Source organism: Lepidochelys kempii, chromosome 1 (genome assembly GCF_965140285.1).
Source record: "Lepidochelys kempii isolate rLepKem1 chromosome 1, rLepKem1.hap1, whole genome shotgun sequence".
Classification (NCBI taxonomy): Eukaryota; Metazoa; Chordata; order Testudines; family Cheloniidae; genus Lepidochelys; species Lepidochelys kempii.
The window spans coordinates 187,280,140-187,299,269 of record NC_136380.1 but is presented as its reverse complement, the minus strand read 5'-3'; the positions used below and the strand labels follow the sequence as shown (position 1 = coordinate 187,299,269).

The following is a 19,130-nucleotide window of genomic DNA, read 5'->3' as shown; positions in this document are numbered from 1 at the left end:
GATGCCAAGGTAGAAACCTGACATGGTTCTGAAGACAACATCAATTTATAACCTATAGACAATTGATTAAAAAGAGTTGTCTGAGGAATTTTCTAGTAGAGGGCTCTTTAATTTAGCAAAGACTTCAGATCCAATGCCTGGAAGTTGGAGCTAAACAAATTTGTACTGGAAATAAGGTGCACGTTTTTAAGTGAAGGTAAATTGACCACTAGAACAATTCTCTATCACCTGACAGTAAATCAAGACTGGGTGTCTTTCAAAGAATTCTAGTTCAGTAAAAAGTTATTGGGTTTTATATAGTAATTACTGGATGAAATTCTATGACTTATGTTACATAAAAGGTCAGAAAGTGATTATAATGGTCCCTTCTGAACATAAAATATTACATCTATGATAAAGTTTCCTCCATCAAAGAGGCCTTATGTTGGTATTCAGTCTCCAAGAACTCTTGAGGTAAAGGCAGATGGAGCAGACCTGTGATGCATATGCCTCCACAAGAAACAAAAGATGCTCAATCTGTAACTGAAGGCAAAGTGCCCACACTAAACTTTATGATCCATACCAGACTGGTTCCCTGAAAATGACGACCAGAACAGGAACCAGACAGACATTTAAAATAAATAACTACCTACTAACAGAAAAGGAAAAAGATAAAATCATAGGAAACAAACTAATTTGGAGCTCTAGATCATTATTTAACCTTGAGACTGAAGGAGTAGGACCCTACCAAATTCGTGGCCATGAAAAACGAGAATGGCAGCTGCTGGCTGAGGGCCCAGCTCTGAAGGCAGCAGTGCAGAAGGATGGCAATATCATACCATGCCATCCTTACCTCTGCTGGTGGCGAAGCTGCCCTCAGAGCTGGGCTCCCAGCCAGCAGCTGCCACTCTCCGGCCACCCAGCTCTGAAAGCGGCTCCACCACCAGTAGCAGCACAGAAGTCAGAGTGGTAACAGCACGACCCCTCCTACACTAACTTTGTGACCCCACAACTCGCTTTTGTGTCAGGACCTCTACAGTTATAACACCGTGAAATTTCAGATTTAAATATCTGAAATCATGAAATTTACAATTTTAAAAATCCTATGACTGTGAAATTGACCAAAATGGACTGTGAATTTGGGCCCTATGAATGAGGTCTGGAAGGGATCATGCAGTTGGCCTTCAATGGGTGTGGTTTCCCAAAAGGTTCCAACACGCACAGAGATCAAATGGGCTCTTAAGAGCAGGGATTTATACGGTCAGTCTACTGAAAGAGGAAATTTTGCTTCAAGTTCAATAGCAATTTTTATACACTATAAACTGTATGTGGGTTAGAAGAAAAAGAGGTAAAATATGGACATTTTCAACATTTGCATCATGGTGTATGCCTTGCGGGGGGGAGGGAGGATAAAGAGTAGAATGTTAATTCTCTTTCCCACATCATCTGCAATAGTCCCTCACTCTGTGTGCTGGAAAGGTTATTTAGAAATGTTCTATCTAGCAAATTTTGTAATATGTTTCCCCAACACCACAACATGGTTTCATACCTTTAGACAGGACCATTAAGTGATATAAGTATGTTTTGGCCCTAGTCTTTACAGGGCTGTGAAAGAAATTGGCCCAATCTATGCAGAGAAGACCAGGCTGTGTTATAAACACACTTGAGGTACAATAACATAAAATATTAAGATTTGCCCTCACTCCAAGCTTGTACCTCTCTAAACTAATCAATGACCAATCTCAAGCCAGTTAAATAATGCAAGTACATAAATGACAGTAAGAAAAGGAGTACTTGTGGCACCTTAGAGACTAACCAATTTATTAGAGCATAAGCTTTCGTGAGCTACAGCTCACTTCATCAGATGCACACGGCTGTTACTCTGAAACCTGTCATAAATGACAGTGTAAAAATACAGTGCAAGTAAGGTGAAATAGGACAATTTCAAAGGGGAGAGAGGTATAACATGGGTATTTCTCTACATAAAATGACAAGAACTTTTATAAAGAGAACTTATGACCAATAAAAAAAGAGTTATGATCTGGGCGGTCAGTGGGCAAAATATGAGTCAAAGAGCACAGTCAAGGTATCAAGGTTTCAAAGTGGATATTTCCTACTTTAGCTTACAAAATCATAGGCTGTTTGCAATCACTTACTGCCCTAAGCAGGCTTTGGAAAACAATGTTCATTCTCTGTGATTGACAGGATGCATAGCTCACAGAAATACATACTCCACGAGACAAATTGCTGGCTTTAAGCAGGAATCATAACACTGATTAATGGGTGGTTATATTTTTGTGGTGATTGACTATTATATACATTAATAAAAATATACATTGACTAAATCAAACAACAAAATCAATGGAGAGGGAAGATATATACAAACATCAAAAAGTCCTTGAAATTGAAGAGATTGCAAAAAAGAAAAGTCAGAATAAAGTTAAGAAGAGGAAAAGAAGTGGCTGTCTGGAATCTGCAATCCTTATAAGAAGTGTGGACACTATTATATTTCTTCATGTAAATTATTTTTGTTTTCCAAAAATTCCTTCCATACGTCCAAACATTTGTCAAATCATCAATCTTTCGAAGAAGCTATTTCAATATTTTGCTAGATTTTATTTTAAACCCAGAAAGATACTGTTCACAACCTAAAGCTTTGAAAAGTTTCTCTAACTTTTAAAAATTGCTTTATAGTATTTTACATTGGCCCACATCTTCAAATCTGAATGTGTAAGCTTCAATGAGATTTGCAGGTGCTCAGCACTTTCTCAAAGATCAGTCCATTTTTAACTTAGGCTTCTAAACCTATGGTAGGCACTTAACTTTAGACAATTATGTTTGAAAATTTTAGCCATTATTTTATACAAACTCTGAAAAAGACAATTTACATTGTATCATATGTCAATCTTTCTTTTTTTTAAAAAAAAAGAAACAATGCCACCACATTAAACTAGCCATACAAACCTCAGGCAAAAAAATCACTCAGAGGAACAAGAGCCGATTTATATGGATTTAACGTCTCGTGGTAGCTTATAAAATGTGTCCTCAAAGCCCCAGTTTACTCCTACTCGCCTGGTTCTTTGTTGGAATAAACAGGAAGGAAACATTAATTCCTCTCTGGTGAATATAAATTGAGATGGGACTTAGAGACAATTTATGAGAAATAGGAAAGTAACTGCACTGCCCTCCTTGTCTCTTCCACCTGGAGTAGGTTCTTTGGCTGCAGTTTTTCTCACAGCTGTCTCCTTTTCTGAAGGCATTTACACAGTATCTAACACTATCCACTACCATGGCTACCCCTGGAGCTTTTATGAGTGGGACCAATCTCTAAGAATTACTATGAACATCAAAGACACAAGACATTTACTGAAGGGGGAAGAGGAAGAGAGCGTGAGGTAATGAGGGTCCTACTGTATTTACCTTATGTGCAGGGCATGTGGACAGCAATAGAAACCATGTAGGGAGCGATTTTGGTCAGAGAAAGAACACGGCAGCCTAATGGGAGGCCTTTGTTCTTCAAAAGGGTCTCCTTTTCCCCTTTTGTGCTTCACTTAATTCATGGCATCTGAGCTGCTCTTGAACTTGACAGACGGTGAAAGGGGGGGATGGAGAGAGAGGAAGACAAAGAAAAAAAAAGAGAGGACTTCAAAAGAGTTTTCCTTTGAAAATTCAGTTGTGCTGCTGAAGGCTCCAGAACCAGAAAGGGGCAGAAAACAGTATCTCCATGACTAAATAATATGAATTGCCCCAGCTCTTCAGGAAGCTACAAGGCAGTAATAAAACAGGGAAATAAGGAGTAAAACAGGTAAAAGCATTATTCACCTCTGGGTGTTTTTCATTTATTTTCATCTTTATTCTTATTTTGTATGACTTATTTATTAAGACACCACCAGCGAAACATCTGGTTTCCAGCACCGTCCTGGAAAACATGCATTTTATGAATGGTCCAATCAATCAAAGGATTCCCCATACAGAAAATTATGTTTAAACAGCCGCAGGAAATCATCAAAATAACCAGCGCCATCTGGAGGATGAACTCTAAAGGAGTTTTCTCTAAAACTCACTAAACTGAAACTCACTAAAATGAACTCACTAGTCTAACTTTTCAATTGGTATTTAATGTGAATTTCAGAAATATGAAAGCTGCTAAATTTTGCTTGCACCAAGTATTGAATTAAACATCCAATGACTCTTCGGTATGACAAGTGACAGAGAAGCTGTCAGTGCTAACAAAAGAAAAACATTAAGTTCTGAATTTTAGGAACCTCTAACCAAGTTGAAGTAATAAATTTCTGTTTGTGACTCTTGAGCGTATGTTCAAATGGGCTAACTTAATAGTACAGTTTTAATAATTTGCGGGGAATATGAAATAGGGTCCCAACCTTTGTCCTCACAAGTTGGTAAAGACTACAAAATGCATCATACCTGTGTGTGCTCCATACAACTAGACGAAACACAACTTTCAACATTCTCTCTCACTCACACTCTATTTACCCTCTCACTCTTCTTAGAAATTCCATAACCCATAGCATTTGTTAATCTGGTTAATGATATGGACATCTAAGAATTCAATCTGTACATTTCACATTCATTTTACACATTCCACAGATCCTCAGTGCCATGCATCAACACATGTAGATCTCTGTCTGTATTAAGTATATACTTCATACTAATTGTGCATCAATATGTTGTGTGTGTCAGAATTAATGTTGTATGTGAAATGCATAAAGTGAGGTTTTAAATACGCATATTACCAGTATCAAAACATACAATTGTATGGGTCTTGGAATATTTTATTCAAATTACTATAATGAATCATTTCTGTGTTTTTTAATACTTAGGGTGCTTGGGTTATTTTTGTTGTCCCTCAGATAATTATCCCATCTACTTGTTAATTAACATAATCTATACTAGACTAATGAATGTTCAACTGCAGGACCTCGCTATATCCAGAGCAGAAAAACAGGCAGAGTACAGAAAATGTAAACATATAACAGTTTTCCTACTTGATGTCAAGTGACTTTTTTTATTCAGCTGTGTCAGTGTTTGGGGTTGTTTTTTTTTTGCTACTGCTCTTTACTTGACAAAGGGTGTTCTCCTCATCCCCACAAAACCCTTTTAAAAATTCGGCACTCAAACTTTGTAACACTTTTCATGTTCATCATGCATTTTGGGAACATACATACTTTTTTAAAATATACACTACAAAGTGCATCTCCTTTTAAAAATTATGTATTATGATTAACCTGCCACTGAAATGAAATAAATTCATACTAAAGTTCATTTTAGTAAAAAACCCAAAGCAAAATTAGGCTATGCAAATTAAGCAAACCAATATGCAAATTCATGTGCAAATTAGCAAGACACTCAGCCTCCAGCAAATTGATTTAATACAGTCCTTGATGTTGCAGAATTTGGATGCCCCTGTTCTATCGGGAAAGATATTTGCTTGCTCTATTGCCACCACATCCACTCAAGAACCCAAAAACCAGATGTCCATGTTATCTGCCTAGACTCTATACAAACTACTAAGGGCTTTTGGAACCTGAAAGCATTTATTCAGATTCTTCCATTCAATGTCACTTTTATGAGACATGTCTTCATAGACCTGGAGCACTAAAACAGAGTTCATCCCTCACCCATCATCAAATTTTAAGTAACCACATGTCTAAACAAAGTAGAAATGTAGGCAACACATGAAATATTTTGTCTGAACCTGTGTTCGACACCAGATTTCTCCCCTTCCTGTCAACCAGAATATCCCCCCCATCCCAATTCTGCAAAGTACTTGCAGTGCTCTTAAATCCCATCAAAATCAATGGGTTTAAGCATCCGCTTAAGTGCTTTGCTGAATTGGGGAGCCATATCCTGAAACAAGCAAAAATATATTATGTGGCCTGAATTTGACAGAGGTCTATCTAATGCCCTGGAAAAATTGGCGATAAAACAGATGTCTTGACTTCATCATAAACTTGGTTCATAATCATGGGAAACCCATGTTTTCCTAAGGCTCCCCACTTCTAAAAAATTCTTGTTGGATTCTGCACAAGGGAAAACTGTACCTATGAGCCACAATTTTGCAAGCAGTATGCGTGCACGCATATATTTAGACATATTAATTTGAAGGAAAAGCCTAGATTATTATAGAGTAGTTTGAGGAAATGTTTGAGGATAAAAAAGTTTTTTTTCTATTTGTATTTTGAATATCAGGAGTGCTTGAGGATTAATTAATGTTTGTAAAGCTCTTTGAAGATTGAAAGTGCTATGTAAGTGCTATTATTAAGTAGACAGTTTAAAGTCCTTATAAGATACTAATTATGAGTAGTGCACCATTGCACCAGAAATTTGATGCACTCAAGAACGTTACTATGAATTTTAATCTACGGATCTTTGGGAAAAAGCAGACAAGTTAAGATGCAAATTTTCTACCATCTTTACTGAAACTGTTCCGTCTTCCCTCAAAAATGGATATACCCTGGAAAAATTGTTTGCCAGGGTCCATTTTTAATTTACACATATCCCTAAAAGCCTTTGGGGGCCTACTTGTTAAAATCAGCACTCTCTAATACCCTTCTCTGTTTGGTATGAAAAAAGGTTGTCAGATGTGGAAGCAGGGATTATATCTTTGTAAGAGAAAAGGGTTCTACTTCCCCACATACAAACTGCCCATTCAACATGCGGCTGAAGAAAACTAGTCATTGGAGACAGTTTCTTCCTTTATGAATAGATACAGCTGATTTGATCTTGGGGAAATAGTTAGTGGAGTAGTAAATGAACAAATGTTTATGAATATGATGACACCCAGCTGTTTCTGACAACTCTCACAAGATATCCTATTTTGTAAAAATAGACTGGTAGAGCAGCATATTGATGAAGTTATTTGTATGGTACTCCAACCCAAATAGCTTTGAACATTTCAAAAACCAAAACTAAACAAAAATAAAATGAAATTTCTGTTATGTAACATGACCAGAAACTCAACTGATATAAATATCTGCCCTTTCTACTTCAGAGGCTAACAATCTCAATAATAAATACATCCCGCACATCACAAACTAAAAATTAATCCGAGTCTTATTTTTACCTAGAAGAATGTCTTTTATGTACTTTGGTACACCACAATGAGAGAACATATAAAACTAGAACAAATAGTTTCAAATATGAGGATTGTGAGTTCTGTGATAGGGTCATAAAATGAGCCTTCAGGTAGATTGATGCTAAATTATTTTCAAATGTATATACGATGTATGCAAGACAGCCAAGGAAGCAGTGCTGCTGAACAAAAGGCAACAATTCAGAGTGCAGGCATCACTGATTCTTGAGGGCAAAGACCCTTGGTGCAGTCATGTACAACATTCTGCACTAATAGCCATCTATGAATGCTTTATAAAGGCAGCCCAAATAAAGTGTGCTGCATTACTGCAGCCCACAGGTCACAAAAGATTCACTGTGGCAAGATTTGTCAGTAAGGAATAGTTACAACTTGAAAACATTTTGAAGGTGAAAAATAATTTTACCTATTTATTGTGTTAATACAGCCTCTGAATTTGCTTTCATTCAACTTTCATTGTGACAGGGAGCACCTAAACTTCATTAACAACTTTGTATCCCAGTCATCTTCTCTGCTCCTCCCATCAGAGAAATTCCTACTCTGAAAGTGGTAGCCTACACTCACTACATTAAACTAAAAGAAAAGGAGTACTAGTGGCACCTTAGAGACTAACCAATTTACAATACAGACTAACATGGCTGCTACTCTGAAACCTACATTAAACTATTAACTTTGCTTAAGTGTGCATTCCCATTAGGAAGTCCTGGGAGGGGGCTGTATAAGTCCTTACATACTACAGAAAACAATTAACAAGTGAGAAAAAGTTGCTTTTCCATGGCTGCCTCTAGTGTAGACTCTGGGAACACACACTAAACACCCAGCATGATGTGGAAGGGAGGAGAATAGGGCAGAAGAGAGGATAAAACATTCTGGCCTCAGAGGAAAAAGAAGAGGTGAGAATTACATTTGTTCCCTCTTCTCAAAATGGTACCAGATGTAAGACTGAAAGACTTGCATCCATGTTCTTGCCTTACATCTTACTGCTTCCCTTTCTTTTCATCTTTTTGTTCCATACTGTTTTCTCCCAACTAGGCATTGGTCAGAAAAAAATGGAGTATGAGCCTGATATGCCTGATGCTGCTTCTGTGTGCGGCAGGAGCAAAACTATGGAGCCAGATGAGGGAAAGAACAGGAGGAAGAAAGCTGGGCACAAGACTTCCTCATCCAGATTAGAGAAGAGACTTTCAAAGGAGTTTAAGAGACACTGGCTCCCAAATCCCACTGAAATTTATCTAGTTGCCCCCTGTCTCAGTTATAGCTAAGGATACAAAACCAGAGTCTGTACTGGTAGCAACCATGCCATAGAAAAAGCCATTTCTGATCACGCCCAAAAGACAAGGCTTCTATCAAAATTCACTCAAACTGCAAACCCTGAACTTAACTGGGCAAACATCCTCCACACAGGGAAAGTTCCTTAGTTATTTGTCACACTACACATACAGCACCTCTGGTCTTACTTGAGTTGTACCTCAGCCAACTATTTCTATCTCTGTGCTAGGCAGCACAGATGTGATTTAACACCGAAGACGGAATAAGAGATGGACTATCTGTAAACTAAAGAAATGTGATCTAGATTTTGTGATATCAGAACACTGAAACCACCTTAGTTCATGCCTCTGTATATGGGATTCTGGTGGGGAACCAAATCATGAGTCCTTTCTCCCCAACTGTTTTCCCCTTACTGCTGCAGTTTTATATAATTCTTGTGGAGGAGGAAGATTTTGAAGATCTACCTAGGTTTTTTTGGGGTTGGGTTTTTTTTTTTTTTTTTGGGAGTATTGCAAAAGAGTTTAGATGCTTTCTTGATTAGCTCATTTATAAGGACTGTGAAGTGTATCTGTTTTTTACTCACTCTGGTCTCACTATCACATGCTTAAAGGTCTGGCCCTTTTGGATTTATATCTTTGAATAACCAAAGACTCTGTAGCAAGGCTGAGAGACTAATATTTTGCATTGTATATTTTCCCACTAGTATTAAAGTTATTATAAATGTAAGTAAAAATACTTCAATATATGAAGTTGGACAATAAGCCAAAGAACAAAAAAAAGGGGATACTGGATTGTTGTGTCCTTTGACAAGATCATCTCAGTCACAAACCATGTCACACAAGCGTCTCAGAACAGCAACTCTGCAAAGCCTTCCTATAAACAATTTAAAGGAATTAATGTAATCTAAAACAAAGCCCAGTTAAACAGTACTACTCATAACAGTAAATATACAGTAATGTTACCAACTATGTGCTCACAGATAGCACACATCCTTTATATCAGATAATATGGCTCCACTTCCCTTCCCTTTCATTTTACTTGCAATTACACCACAAAATAGGTACGCATATTGTCTTGACTAGTTATATAACTTCTAGTGGAGCAATTTCATTTTTAAAAAAGCTGCTTCTCCAAGAGAAGGAAAGTATAGAGAGTTAGAAAGGCTACTGGACTAGAGGGAAAAGTTGTCCTATTTTGTACTGCTATGATGATTTTTCCTGCACCACTTGCTAATTAACATTTATATAAATAAAGGCTTATTTACTCCTTCCTAGCTTACCCTGCCTTATTTTATCTTTCAGTGAGACTAATGTTGAATTTCTGACATACTTATTTTTATGCAATGCATTGTGCTGTCAAAATATAGGATTATGGCTTAATGGGAGAAGTAACTGTAAATCCCCTACCTGAAAAAAGTAACAGGTGCTGCCTCATATGAACTTTCCCCAAACCTTTCTCAGACCCAACTATATTTGGCAGTACACTGCTGTGACTCAGTCAGCCAGTCCTATTCCATGCACTTCTCATAGAACCATATAATATCAGGGTTAGAAGGGACCTCAGAGGTCATCTAGTCCAACCCCCTGCTCAAAGCAGAACCAATCCCCAATTTTTGCCCCAATCCCTAAATGGCCCCCTCAAGGATTGAACTCACAACCCTGAGTTTAGCAGGCCAATGCTCAAACCACTGAGCTATCCCTCCCCCCCACCACTGGGTGATCTTTGTTGGCTTAATCTGCGCTGTCAATTTATTTCCATAGTATCTATTTTTTAGGTCAAGAACGAGTTGGTGTTTTTGCATGGCTTTATTCTGAACCAGAAATGAAACATACAGGAACTGAATCACCTTTCACAAAGATTTCTTCATTAGTGCCCACATCTTACACTCCATTACAAATAACTCAGATTTAGATCTCTACCACCAGTGCTTGATTATAATATTCATGATCTTCACATTTAAAAATAGGCTCCAAGATATCCAATAAAGAAATATCCAATACTAACCAAATATTAGAATATTATGGAACGTCTAAAGGCAGGAAAAAATTAAGTTTGAAGAGCTGACACACCAAAAAAGTGAACTGCTGCTAAAGGTTCTTGCGGCCTGAATAGTGTTCTATGAAATATATAAATTGAGTACGGTATTATACACAGAAGTGTTTAGAAAAAAGGTGTAGAATCTCAAGATGGTGATGTCTAAGAGGTTGAATTTCTGATTTCCAGGACAGGAAAACAATTAAGTGGATTAAAAAAAAAAAATCTGTCACTCGAGTGGCACCAGGGATGAAATCAAGCATTTTTAAATTAGATTACTTAAAGAATTAGTAATAATCTTTGTTATCCTACTATCACTACATATTGACATAGCACCTTTCACCTAATGATCTTAAGGCACTTTACAAACATTATAATAGCCTTGTGAGGTAAGGGATTTTACTTTTTTTAAAAATACCCAGGTGGATAAACTGAAGAATACAGAGGTTAGGAGACTTGTCTGAGATGACAAAGGGAGGCAGTGGTAAAACTTGGAAGAAAACCCAAAAGTGCTAACTCCTAGACCCCTGATTTCAACCACAAGATCATGCTGTGTAAATATGGTATTCTAGTGGGGGGAATCAACGAGCATCTTATAAAAGCATTAACTGGTTTTGCATTCTGTCCTTCTAACACCTATTTTCTTACACTGATGTCCAATGTCACGTCACTAATTTGTTTCCCAATTAATTTAATGATCTGTTTCATTTAGATCATACTACTTAGTTATTTGCTCCCCAATTAACATATTTGTCCACATTTAGAGTCATTTCCCATCTCTTGGCCCAATCTAAAATATCCACATCCTTTGGAATTTAGTTATATATACAATATGGTTGAGTCATTTTGTTGATGGAATCTCAAAATTTCTGTATGCATTTTCTACACACTTAGAAGGTACATGGCTCTCCCATAAACAATATAAGCACTTGTCATGTCCATCCTTTAGGGCAGTGGTTCTCAACCAATACCCCACAGGGTACACAGAGGTTTTACGAGGGGTACTCAACTCATCTAGATCAGTGTTTCTCAACAGGGATGGTGACTCAGGGAGGTAGGGCGGGGTGTCATAGGGCAGGCAAGCAGGGCAGTTGCTCGTGGCCCCATGAAACTAAGTTAACATGCTTCATCCCCGGACGGCAGGAGCTCTGGATTCAGACAAAGCTCACAAGTAGAAAAAAAAACAGGCTGAAGTATATCACTGAAATGTAAGTACAACATTTATATTCCAATCAATTTATTTTATAAATATATGGTAAAATGAGAAAGTAAGCAATTTTTCAGTAATAGTGTGCTGTGACACTTGTATTTTTATGTCTGATTTTGTAAGCAAGTAGTTGAAGTGAACCGGGGTACACAAGACAAATCAAACTAAGAAAGGTTGAGAACCACTGTTCTAGGGGAATAGTTCTACGCATGCACAAGACTTGAACCTTGGTGAATGAGACTCAGGTATGACAGCTGAACCCTGGTACTAACAGACTAAGAAAATTATTTCTTCTTTTGCACCAATGGGTAACCAAAACATTAAAAACAAAATGTTTATAATAACTACATTAATAAACTAATAGACACAAGATGGGACACTATTATTCCATCGCTCTGTCAAGATACGGTCAGAAAGAACCAAATGACAATTGGAGGTCAGTCTGCCCTTTATGCCCTCAGGAGGGAGAGCCTGAAGGCACACAGGTCATATGTGCAACCTCTAGTGGACAGTGCTGGAGGACATTTTGAACACCTGTGCATCTAGAGAGTATTTTTTTCTTGCTGGGCAAGCAAGGTAAACGTTATAGATTTGGTTTAATTAGCCTTATGGTTTTCATTTTTATTTTCTTTATCCCACGTGTAGAAACAGTTTTAGTCCTTGCACCTTGTAAAAGGCTAAAATTAAAGATAACATCGCTGGAAGTGTATGAAGAAAAAGGAAGCGAAACAAAGAAAGGAAAAATCTAGTGCACATTTCACATCATTACTTGATTAGTTTAGTAGCAGAAAAAAACACACATGTGGGCTTGCGATAGGCTCTACCTTGTGCTACATGTCTTATGTTTATTGCATGGTTTTACTTTTGGCAGTTAATTACACCAAAGCTTCACAGAAATTGCATGTAAATCTTTATTTTTCTTTTCTTTGAAAAGAAAAGTCAAACAAAAGCAACAGCAGCTAGAATGGAGGTTGGGTTTTGAAAGAAAAATGATTGTACTTAAATGGGAAAGAATCTAAGAAATAATAAAGAAAATGGGTAGAGTACATTAAGTGATTCAGAGGGAAGTCCTCAAGAGATAAAAAAAGTTCAGGGGAATTCCTGTGATAAAGAAAAAAATTTGAGGGGGAGGGGAGGAAGTGTCAGGCTTCCTTTATATATAAAGAAAGAAAGAGCATATCCCCCCTTTTCTCCTTTGGTCACCTTTTAATGTATAACACTCAGGATTATCAAAAGGCAAAGGAAGCCTGAAATTTATAATCATTTTCTGCTTGACTTGTGAATGTTTTCAAATCAATTTCAGAAGTTTTCCATCATAAGAAAATTCTGATCACACATTAAATGCAACTATGGAAAGCACCGACACTTGGATGAACTGCATGCCAACACCAAGGAGGAGAAATCATCAACAATTTTACTGAAGAGGAGTTCATTTGCAGAAGAAAGATACAGATCCAACTGAGTGGAAGTACTTGGAAAAGAAAAGGTATCTGCAGCCACATCAGCAGCATAAAACGGAATTCAAGCACCCAGATTATTTTTTAAACTAAGAAAGTTGGAAACTCTGCGGTATATGCTTTGGCTAAGCAGTTCATGGATTCTTCTTTTTTTTGGTGGATGCAAGGAAAACAGAATATGGCAAGAGAACTGTGCCATGAATCATTAATACAAATTTTCAAGAATATTTCACTGAGGGGTAAATTGAATACTATTGTAGCATGCATGGCAATTTCAGGATCAAGTTGTTAACATGGCTTCAATGTGATTAACTGCATTGAAAGAAAGATCCAGGCTGGCAACACAGACATTGGATGATCTGATGACTATGGTGATGATCTCACTCAGAGTAACAAGTGTGATCTAATTCCTTCAAGTAAAGAGTAGTTTCTAAAGACATTCTAATATAGCATGACATGAACTGTAACATACAGCCAAACCTGATCACTACCACTACCACCACACTAAGGGTGGGCCAGCAGATATGTCTGGGACTAGAACATTTTTTACCCAATTAGGAAATATTCCCTCATCCCAAATCCAGATATGAAGAAATCATGCCGTGCTCTCTTGCCGTGCTCTCTTGTTGAAAAGATGTTCAGAGGTCTCTAGTCAATCCCCATATCATAAAACCAAAGTCTCACAAGCTGTAGTGCCCATCGGGGGAGGAGGGGTGGGGAAGGAGCCATACAGCTCAAAGCCTTCAGGGGACTTTCATCTGCAGTGATAGCCTTAACTTCTGACAACCTGACAGTCCTCCACAGATTCTTCACTTCTTGTCCACCAGTGAAGAGTGCATGGGATAATCCATTCACATGTAGATTGGGGAAATGCATGTGCTAGAAAGTAATTTTTCATGACAGAAGGCCACTTTTCTGCCCAAGTCACACTAAAGTTTTTGATATAGTAACAGCTCTAAAGACAGGGCCCCACATATAACAGAGTTTGCAGTAGAATGGTGTGCCAGAATCTCAGCTTTCATTTATAAAATAATTATGTTCTTAGCCCTCTTAGCTGCTGAGAGATTTAGAGTTTGCTGCTACAGAGTTTGGTCCTATTGTGCCATAGAGTACACAGGGCTCTGCACATAGTCTGTGATACTTGTTTTGGAAGTGATCAGGTTCTGTTCTGAAAAAGATACTCTTGCAAAGGTTCTGGAACAGAAGGTCAGACACATCTAGTCCCCCTGAAGTCCACTGAACACTTTTCGCCTTTCAACATATACTGTTCACTTGCTTGGAAATACAAAACTGCCCGTTAATTTAGTTCCTGATAAAAATCTACAGTGTTAAACTCCACTCGAGGCCAAGAAGTAATAAAAAAATATAAAAACTGTGTACTGGCATCCAGTAAAGGAGTGGGTAAAAAAGTTCCTTCTTGAAAATTACCTCAATCCTCCAGTCAGGAGTCCAAAGCTTTGTACATCCACATTAAATAGAAAATTTAATTCTACCTCAGATTCTGGATCCTCTTCTGAAAGACAACTCCTATTTAAGGTCTGTGCCCCTCCATAGGAGCTGTGAGCAATTTTCTTTTTAAAGAGAACATCCTTGCATGGTAATAGCTATTAAATTTAGCTGGATATATTCCTATCACCCCATCCCATAGTTAACAGGAAATTGTCATTGTTAAAAGGGATGAAGTATGCATGTCAGCCTTTTCTGCCTGTTTTTTCTGCCTTCTAGAGACATCAGCCAGTAACAGACACTCAGCTGGGATCTGGGTAAGACTGTCTGAGTTATCCCTAAAAATCTTGAAATCAGCCCCCGTCCAGTACTCCACTTATTCTACTTGTTGTTCTATCAACTATTAATGCTTATGACAAAGGGATCATACAGGCTCTCCTCCCGTATCTCATTTCATTCTTAGATAGTCTTCCTGTAGTTATTAACTTTTCTTCTTTCAAGAAGAATCTACCTCAGATAAACAATCTGTAGGAACCATGACCAGACAATCATTCACTGACCCCTCTCTTCCCCAAAGCAGCCTACAATAAAGTCTACTCACATACTGCATTATTTACAGGCTACAAGTAACGTATGTTGTGTACTCTTCCTTCCCAGTTCTCTTTCCTAACCCTCTTACAGTTTTTGTTGTTTCTAGCCCTTCTTGATGACTTCCGCACCCGCAAGCTCCCCCCCTTCATTTCTCTCCTCAATTTCATCTCCTTGTTTCCCTCCCCTGACAATTCCATTCCCCATATCTTCTCCACAGCAGACTGTTTCAGTAAAAACAGGAGAAAGTAGAGAAAAAACAGGAGCTAAACACTAAGATACTCAAATGAACAAAAGAAATTTTAAAAATAGATAACCAAACAAGACAACCCTCTCGTACAACATACCTTGTGGCACTTAACCCACAGAAACTAAGTCCTGAAAATCAGCATTAGGGATATTTTTCAAATTTATTCAGATAAGGTAGGTGCTTTATCACATTTTTTTCCTGAAAACTATGGAAGATTTTTCTTTAAAATTGAGAAATTATCCTATTTGAGTATGTATGTGGAAAAATATTTTCTATTATCTTTAGGCAAAGTTTATTTTTGTTTTTAAACTTGTTCAGAGTCCCTCAGGGAATTGTGGTCTCAACAGAACCTCATTTATCCAAAGCCCACTTACATAAAAACAGTCTTCATCCAAACATGGGTTATATCTCCCATCCTCCATGTGCATTATGTTTTATTTTAACAGAAACTCCCTCTTTTCATTTGAATAGATGGCATCCTAGTATAGGGCTCACCATTTTTCCTTGAAGATTACACCATCAAGGGGAAAGTGCTCTACTACTGCTGTGCTTTGGAGCAGTTTTATATGCATTGCAATAGACAATTTTTCATCTTAAATTTCAATTGAAAACGATAAAGCTATGTTTTAGTAAGGACCATTTAATGCCAGTAGGAAAAAGACCATCGCTCTACATCAATGTGTTCAACTATCATTGACTTTTCTCACAAGATGAACTTTTCCATTCCATGGAAAACTGGAAATGCAGCGAAGTACTGCTTTAGTGTTAAAATAGGGACTCCAATTTATACAAAATTCAAACAGACTGTAGCAATTTTAGTCTCATGGTTATCACCGAAACATATTTGATCACCCTACTACTAATTCATGCAATACCAAAATTGAAACAGTGACAATAAGCAAGGTACCCATGCAACACTCTTAGGTGACATGGTCAGTGAAAGATAATTAGAGAATAAAAGTAATATGCTGCAGTACAATTATGACATTGCATTAGGCAGCTAAGCTCAAGAAATGTGTCAGAAATGTATTCTGGCAACAAAACATTATGAATCAAATAAGTGTCAGTTATTCTGTCCGTCAAGCCAGAGAAAAGAATAAATCTTTATTTTCACACCATTGCTCGAAATTTGGTATACAGTGCCCTATTTTTTCAACTACCAATTTAATCAACTATTGAATTAGAGTTTTACCTATGCAACTGGTAAACAGGAAGCTTTCACTGATGACTAAGGAGACATGGCATCAATTTCTGCAGAATTTAAGCTTTAACGTTAATATATCAGTTTCTAACCCTTAATGCTTGTGAAAACCTTCCAAATATAAAATAAATTTAAATGTTACAAAGCAAACAAAATTGTCCTCCCTAGCCTACAGGTATAGCTCCAATACCTCCATTACTGCTCACAGCTTTCCCAAAAAGCAGCAAAGCAGAGTTAACAAGGCTCTGGTCAATTTGGTTGCTGATGTTCAAACTAGTAGACAGCAGTGAAACTGACAAGAGATTGATAGGAAAGATGAGACCACTGAGCAGGGTTCAGTTGGAGGCTGGGGATCCTCACCAGGCACTGCCTCTGGACCTTACTGATGACTCCCATCCCATCTTTCTTTACAATGGCCTTTAGCTAGTAGGATACAGTAACTTTTCAAGCTTTGCCTTTCTCCTTTTAACACTCTCTGGTAAACATCATACATTGCAGTGGCTGAAGAGAGCTAGAGCTGCCTCCCTCAGGATTATGTTCCTTCAGTTTGCCATAGTCAGCTGGTGGAAGAACTGCCAAGACATGTCCTTCCTCTACGGGCTGAGAGAGACCCACAGGGAGTGTTTCCAACTTTAGCTCACATAGGGAAGAACAACCAAACTTGATCCTGGACTGTAAAGTACTGCCATTGCAAGTCAGTCACATCTCCACCTACACATCTCTCCGCTCTTTCCACTTACACTCTCTTTCAGTGGATCTGCTCCAGGGGCTGGAGGCAAATCTTCATAGCAACAGCTGGTAGAACCAATGCAGCTATATTAGCACTAATCAGCAATAGGGCTCAGACATTTTTAACCATCATGTAAAGAAAATTTTATTTGCCACTAGATTCACCTGACAAAACAGTTAAAATGCCTGAGCCCTGAGACATGCACTTACAGCAACTGCTATTAACTGGTGCACTTGCACTACTGGCAACTGTAATACAGGTTCTAGTTTTTCCTTGCACAAACAGTGTGTCTCCCCTCTGACCACAGGCTCTAGATGTACTATTACTTCTTCACACTGTGCTTCACAAGTAGCAGTCTGAAACCGAGACCATATCAATTAGCTTCCCTACTGCTGGCGCTGGTGATCAAGAAAGGAAGCAATCTTTGCTGAAGTGTCAGATGCCTGATCCTTCAATGCTCTCCTTTCCAAATGCCCCTAACAGCTGAAGGGGATTGTGTCTGTACTGATCCTGTACATGCTTCCTTCCCACCCATAACACTGACTAATGTAATGTCTATTTCTGAACTACACGCAGTTAAAAAACAGAATCCTCCCAAAAGGAATTATTTTTAATGGAGTGGGAGCCCATGTTCACACAATCTAAATCTCTGCTTTTTCCACTCTTCTTCCAGTTTGGTCCTCTCATTTTGTGTTTTGCTAACATCTTATTACACACAAACATTGCACAATGTCTCTGGCCATCTTCCTACAAATTTCTTTCAGTGCCACCTCAATACTTCCAATACCCCAGGTCCTCTGTGTGCTCCTTTTGAATTCTTAGGAACAACCTGCACGGTCTATTGCTCAGTCATATGCAGCCCAGAACTTTCAGGTCCCAAACAGTCTGCCATAGTGTCACTTATGAGGTGCAGCAGCACCAGATTCAAATATTGCTGGGGACTAAAAGACCTTAGTCTTGTGGGATTGAATAGTGAATAGAATTCTTACTTGTTAATTTTGATAATGCTGAGATGCATATACAGTTAGTGACCTTTAATCACCTGGATTTTTTTTTCTAATGCCCATATCTAAACACTAAGAAGGTAAATTAGATCTGAATACACAGACTATAATGACCTTCATAGAGGATTCTGCTCTTCATCCTTCCTAGTTGCCAGGAAGCAATGCTTGTTTGTTTAACACTAAGGTCTAGTCCACACTACAAAGTTTTGCCAGTTTAACTATACCAGTATAATTAAACCATCAAAATCTTCTTAACAGAGTAAGACCAGGTCTACACTACAAAATTTTATCAGTGTAGCTATGTCACTATGATGGTAACCCCTCCCACCCACTTCCAAGTAGACGCAGCTATACCAGCAAGAGTCCTTTTGCCAATATAAACTATGTCTCCATTAGGAGGTTCTCCCACTTTAGCTATACCAATACAGCTGTATCAGCAAAGCCATTTTAGTCTATACACACAGTTGTGTCAGTATAAGAGTGCTTATATCAGTATAGCATATACTAGTTCCCCAACCAGCATAAAATATACTGGAATAAGTACTTTTAAAGTGATATAATTACACCAAGGGCTTTTTTATTTGGCATAGCTATGTCGTCAAAACATTCTAATGCAGATTTGCCCTTAGATATGGCAGGAAGGCATTTCCAAATAGATGAGTTTTGAAGTGCGCCTCGTAAGCAAACCAATATTGTCTCATTCCACAGATGAGCAACCTCAATCGCAATATTCTAACTCCAGATCCAGCATGCCAGAATTTGACTCTCTCCTGGATATTCATTATATCTGACAAGTAGAGATAAACATGAGCAAGGAGTTGCTCTCATTTTCTCTCTCTGCTTCCACAAATGAA

General features: G+C 38.0%; 1 protein-coding gene across 7 annotated transcripts in view; it reads right to left on the bottom strand.

The window, feature by feature from the left end:
* POU2F1 (POU class 2 homeobox 1) overlaps positions 1-19,130 on the bottom strand; it is a 181,965-nt gene that overhangs the window by 147,513 nt on the left and 15,322 nt on the right. The window contains exon 2 of one of the 7 annotated variants that reach the window (XM_073304781.2): positions 3,400-9,232. The exons of the other annotated variants lie outside the window; for them this stretch is intronic. The gene's annotated coding sequence lies outside the window, so the exon portion shown is untranslated. The remainder of the gene's footprint in view (positions 1-3,399; positions 9,233-19,130) is intronic. 7 annotated transcript variants of the gene reach the window in all.